Below are 6000 nucleotides of genomic sequence, written 5' to 3'. Positions count from 1 at the left end.
CTCTCAGAAATAAATAAAACATTAAAAAAAAAATGTTGAGGGGCGCCTGGGTGGCTTAGTCGGTTAAGCGTCCGACTTTCGCTTAGGTCATGATCTCGCAGTTCGTGGGTTCGAGCCCCGCGTCGGGCTCTGTGCTGACTGCCAGCTCAGAGCCTGGAGCCTGTTTCAGAGTCTGTATCTCCCTCTCTCTCTGACCCTCCCCTGCTCACGCTGTCTCTCTCTCTCTCTCTCTCTCCTAGAAATAAATAAAAAATATTAAAAAAAAATGTTGAGCCCTAAGTCATTTTTGTTTCTTTCTATAGAAAGTAAATTTTATATCATGCACCTCTTTGCTTTGTAGAAACATTATTTCTATGGACTCTTGAAGTCATTGGGTAGAAATAATCCCTTTTAATAGACATCCAAATTCGTGTATATAGAGCATAATCGAATTATCTAGTATTTGTACTTCAAGGGAATAGTTTTTGGAAGAAGAAAGCTAGTGGAATAAAAGACTGTAAATAAGGCATTAAAAACAAAAATGGTATTTAGGAAATACTTGAGCATGTCACTTTCCCCAAATTAGTTCCAATCTGTGTATTGAGTCTTATTCATTAATCCAATCTGTGTATTGAGTCTTATTCATTAATCCTGATATCCCAGGAGACAAAGAGTTGTTATTTGCTTCCACATGGGCCTGAAACAAGTATTCAGTGACATATTCCTAAGTCCATCTTGGACAATTCCACCATGATGACTGCTCTATGACCTAGAGCCTTCTTGGGTACAGGACTCCCACTTTCACATTCTTTCCCTTTTTTTTGAGCCACAACCTTAAGTATACCCTCCAGGCATAACACTTTGATCCAGAGATATGACTGTGACTTACATCAATTGTTAAACATTCTCCCGGGTGGTCCTCCAGCAGGTACACAGCCTCTGGGGCTATCCAAACAGGTCCTTGGTGGGGTGGGGTGGCTGAGCTCTACTCATCTTGTGTCTGTAGAGATGCACTCTTGTCTGTAAGCCCCCTTAATGAACCATTTCTCATCAAGCTGGACTTGTCGGCCTTTTTCTTCAGACTTTGGAGGTCATTTTGCATATACCTCCCTTTCACGGAACACCTGGGAAAACTTAACCCTTAGCCATTGTTATAGTTTATTTTCCTCCTTTCCATATCATAAACCAGATTTAAGTAGTCATAAAATGCATTATCTTAGAACAGAAATTATTTAAAACATGTACAATGAACAAAGATGAAAGCAGCCTGCTCTTCAGATCATTGCCTCTTTCCTTTCTCCCAAAAGTATCTCCCAAAACTCAGGGCGTCCTCCCTCTGGATGGAGGTGTCTCGAGAGAGAGATTGTGATAGTGACTGGCTTTTGAAGATAGAGGAATGACTGCTCGTGTTTCCGGTGCTGTTGTTTCTGGGGTTCTCGTTTTGAAGAATTAGGGTTTATAGATCAGCTTGTGGTGTAAGCTTATACTAGATTCATTCTCACCAGGGTTCCTGAAACCAGAGGGGCTCAATCATAATTGGTTGACTCACTCTTCAGACAAATATGTTAGAAGCTGGGCCTGCTTCTCACAGATCTGATTGCTTTATCATTGTCAGCTGAGTAAAATATAGAAACACTAAAAAAAAAAAAAAAAAAAGATCTTATCTACCTTTTCTCAACACAGAGCATTCAACATCTAAACACTTTTAAGTCTCATAACCCTTTTCTTTTCTTTCCCCCCAAAGGTGAGATAATCTTAACAGTATTCTTTAGGAAATTCCCCTTGACACACTTTTTTTTTTTTTAATGTTTTATTTATTTCTAGGAGAGACAGAGAGAGAGAGAGAGACAGCGTGAGCAGGGGAGGGTCAGAGAGAGAGGGAGATACAGACTCTGAAATAGGCTCCAGGCTCTGAGCTGGCAGTCAGCACAGAGCCCGACGCGGGGCTCGAACCCACGAACCGCGAGATCATTACCTAAGCGAAAGTCGGACGCTTAACCGACTAAGCCACCCAGGCGCCCTGCCCTTGACATACTTTCAAATCATGTTTAACCACTCCAAAACTATTGGCAGCATATTAAATAAAAAGAATTTAATCAGAAGAAATGAAGCATACAAGAAAGAAAGATCACTAGTAGGAAAGCAGTCAATGGAAAATAATTTAAATAGATGTTAATGCCGCGAAAACTACTCAAGGAAAAATATCTTAATGTAGGACTTCTGACTTTAAAATTTTTTACATTTGTTGAATGGAGTATCTGAGCCTTTACATTTCATTAACATAATCAATGCAACAGGTGACCAAAATAAAGAAAGATTTGAATAGAGCAGACTTAGGGAAGTTGTATGAAATGGCAGATGCCACCAAACACAAGGGTTCTTCAGCTCCTGCTGTCTATCTTTTTGCTGCTGTCCAACAGTTAAGTGAGAGAGTGATTTATTCTTTTTTTTTTTTTAAATGTTTTATTTATTTCTAGGAGAGAGAGAGAGAGAGCGTGAACAGGGGAGGGTCAGAGAGAGAGGGAGTCACAGACTGAAACAGGATCCAGGCTCTGAGCTGGCAGTCAGCACAGAGCCCGACGCGGGGCTCGAACCCACGAACCGCGAGATCATGACCTAAGCGAAAGTCGGACGCTCAACCGACTAAGCCACCCAGGCGCCCCAAGAGTGATTTATTCTTAAAAGCCATGCTTTGGAATTCATAATTTTATCCTCTTTTTCTTTCCTTCCTTCCTTCCTTCCTTCCTTCCTTCCTTCCTTCCTTCCTTCCTTCCTTCCTTCCTTCCTTCCTTCTTTCTTTCTTTCTTTCTTTCTTTCTTTCATGTGTATTTATGTGGCACCTGACTGGGTGGCTCAGTCGGTTGAGCATCTGACTTCATCTCAGGTCATGATCTCTCAGTTTGCGAGTTCGGGCTGCACGTTGACCTCCCTGCTGTCAGTGCAGAGCTTGCTTTGGATTCTCTGTCCCCCTCTCTCTGCCCCTGCCCCTTTGTGCTCTCTCTCAAAAAATTTTGAGTGCACGAGCGAGGGAGGGGTGCAAAGAGAGGGAGAGAGAGTCCCAGCAGGTTGTGTACTGTCAGTGCAGACACAGGGTTTGATCTCACCAACAGAGAGATCATGACCTGAGCGGAAATCAAGAGTTGCCTTAACTTACTGAGCCTGTTTTCTTTCTCTCCCTTTCTTTCTTTCTTTCTTTCTTTCTTTCTTTCTTTCTTTCTTTCTTTCTTTCTTTCTTTCTTTCTTTCTTCCTTTCTTTCTTTCTTCCTTTCTTTCTTCCTTTCTTTCTTTCTTCCTTTCCTTTCCTTTCCTTTCCTTTCCTTTCCTTTCCTTTCCTTTCCTTTCCTTTCCTTTCCTTTCCTTTCCTTCTTTTCCTTTCCTAACCCAATATAGTGGAGACTGGTAAAGTGGTCAAGTTCAGGAAATATTTAGATGAATAATCAAAAAGATTTGTTGAGGGGCTGTGAGAGATGAGGAATAGTAAAGACTCAAAGGATGAGACTTCTATATCTGGTCATGGCAGACAGGAATTTAGACCAACTTTCTCAGTGAAGAAAAGTAGAAAATAATAATAATTATTATGATTATAATTCTGCTGGAATTTATCTGGGACCATGCAAGGTAACAAAGAATTACCTGGTCAAGATCAAGGGGAAAAAAATACAATTGGTGAGGCTGGTATTTGGAACTACATTTACTTTGGGATATTTATTGATATAGATGAACTGACTGAAAGATTAGGGATGTTTTGACAGCTTCTTGGGGCCGGGGAGAGGGCGGTTGAAGGGGGAGAAAATAAAACCATTCCTTACATAGAGCAATCCAGCTCTGGGCACCTGGTGGTTTATAAAATCTGTCCTTAAAATTGGATTAAGATGATCCCAGGTGGCTAAATTCACAGATAGCTGGCAGAAATAAATGAAATTTGTCTCTGGAGGAAGATAAAATCATTATAGGCCCTCAAATTATTTCCACAGTTTGAAAAACAAAACACAATACCTGGCACATGAGGAGAACAACTTCACAGAAAGAACCAGAAGAAACAGTGGATTATATTTACCCACGGCCACTTTCAATATTGGAATTATCAGAGACTTTAAAATACCCTTTTAATGTTCAAAGAGACCAAAAGTAAAATTAAAGTTTTGGTAGAGAACTACAAATTATAAAAATGACAGATTTTTAAAAAAGGGAATCAAAGAAACATAAAAAGAATAGAAAAAACATTATAGTAACCAAAAACTAAGTTGCAAAACTGAAGTGTGAATTGGAGAAGTTTAACTTCAGAGTTCATATCTTAACAGCTACTTTCAAAACTAGGAAAAAAATTCTGACATTTTCAAACTTCCAAATTTCATTCCTTAAAGTTCAACCAACTTAGACTGCTTTCTAGTTATTTCTTGAAAACATGACATCGTCTTATAAAAGACAGGCAGTATGGTCAAAATGTAATTTGGAAACAAATTTTAAGTTGCTGATATATTAAAAGCGTGATAGATGAACATAACATTTGTTATTCTCCTGAAAAAGGTCCTTTATAAATTAAATGAAATCACAGACAAGTATCAGCTTTTCATTTTTCACATTCTTTTACTAGAAAGTTACATAGAAATAATTTATTATTAATTTAATACTCTCTGAGACATTTAAGGCAATCCCATTTGGCTCATTCTGGAGTATTTCTTTTTCAAATTTCCTACCCCTTCTTGACTCTAGTAATTGGGCCATTTTAGAGATCAGATGTTACCGGTCTCTTTATAGAACAATTTGCCTGAATGTTAGTTTTTAGCTAAGATATAGGACTTAGCTTTTCATTCTTTTCAATTCATTTCTGTATTCTTCTGGACTTCCCCTTCCCAGTTGTCAATCATAGATGAAAATAACATTATTACCTCTAAAGTCCACCCCCAGCCCCCACTGTGAGAATTGCCATCTGCTCCTGAAGTTGCCAAAATCATCACTGAAGATTCACTCAAGGTGCCCAAAGGGAATGAAGGGTCTCAAACACTTGATTGAAGAGCTGGCTGGGAATTTTTAGAAAAGGGTAAAGGTAGAGGGGCTCCCAGCCATCTATCCCTCCTTTTAATACCACGAGAAAGGGGTCGTCCTCTGGCCAGCTCCCCACCCCTTGTCTAGTTTCCCTTTGGGGAGGTGAGATGTGGGGACATCGGAAGAAGGTGTAGGGAAGAAGGTGCAGGAAGGGGAGGGTCCTGGGATCAGGGTGGGGATCACTTTTCCATCTGCATCTTAATGCACAGCTCTCCAAGGTTACATTTTCAATAAGGTTTCTATTTAGTAATTTGGTTTCTTGGGAGTGAAAGACAATTGGTTGACTGGCATACCACTGTACTTGAGGCCAGAATTAGATTTGATTATTTTCCAACATTTACCCACATGGCAGACATTGTGAGGTACCACCTGATTCCTTTAGGGAAGGATTTTCTGCTCCAGTGTTGATAGTATTGTTAGTTAAAGTCAGCCCCTTCATGAATTGCCTCAGCCAAGGCCTTGCACCTTCTTAGAGCTATATCTAAGGACTGATAAATGCAGCAGTATAAAAATATGTCCATTTTAGCATAACAGATGACAACTCTAAAGAACAGTTCAAGCTCAAGAGCTCCCCGTGGGGTTAGCTGAACTTGTGGGCCTACCTTGTAGTTTTATTTCTGGCTCTGCCCACCCCAATTTCTGTTCCTTCATTTTCACAAGTGATGAGTTCAAGGTTATTCCTTAATAAATATCTTTCACATAGACTCCATTTTAGAGTTTGTTTTCCAGGATATTCAACCTATGACAACTTTACTTCAAATTTCTGTGGAATGAGGCATGGAATCTATGGTCCATCCACCCATTCACTCATGCATCCATCTACCCATCCATCCATGCATTCACCAATCCATCCGTTGCTTTACACTACTGTTTTTATTAAGCCATCCTTGCATCTCAGAAGATTATAATTCTTTTCAATAATATTTCTTTAGGTTTTAATATCTACACTACTCATCAAGTAGTCATTTGTTATGT

This window comes from Hyaena hyaena, unplaced genomic scaffold (assembly GCF_003009895.1).
Source record: "Hyaena hyaena isolate Hyena2069 unplaced genomic scaffold, ASM300989v1 scaffold_582, whole genome shotgun sequence".
Lineage (NCBI taxonomy): Eukaryota > Metazoa > Chordata > Mammalia > Carnivora > Hyaenidae > Hyaena > Hyaena hyaena.
Note: the sequence above shows the minus strand (reverse complement) of the source record.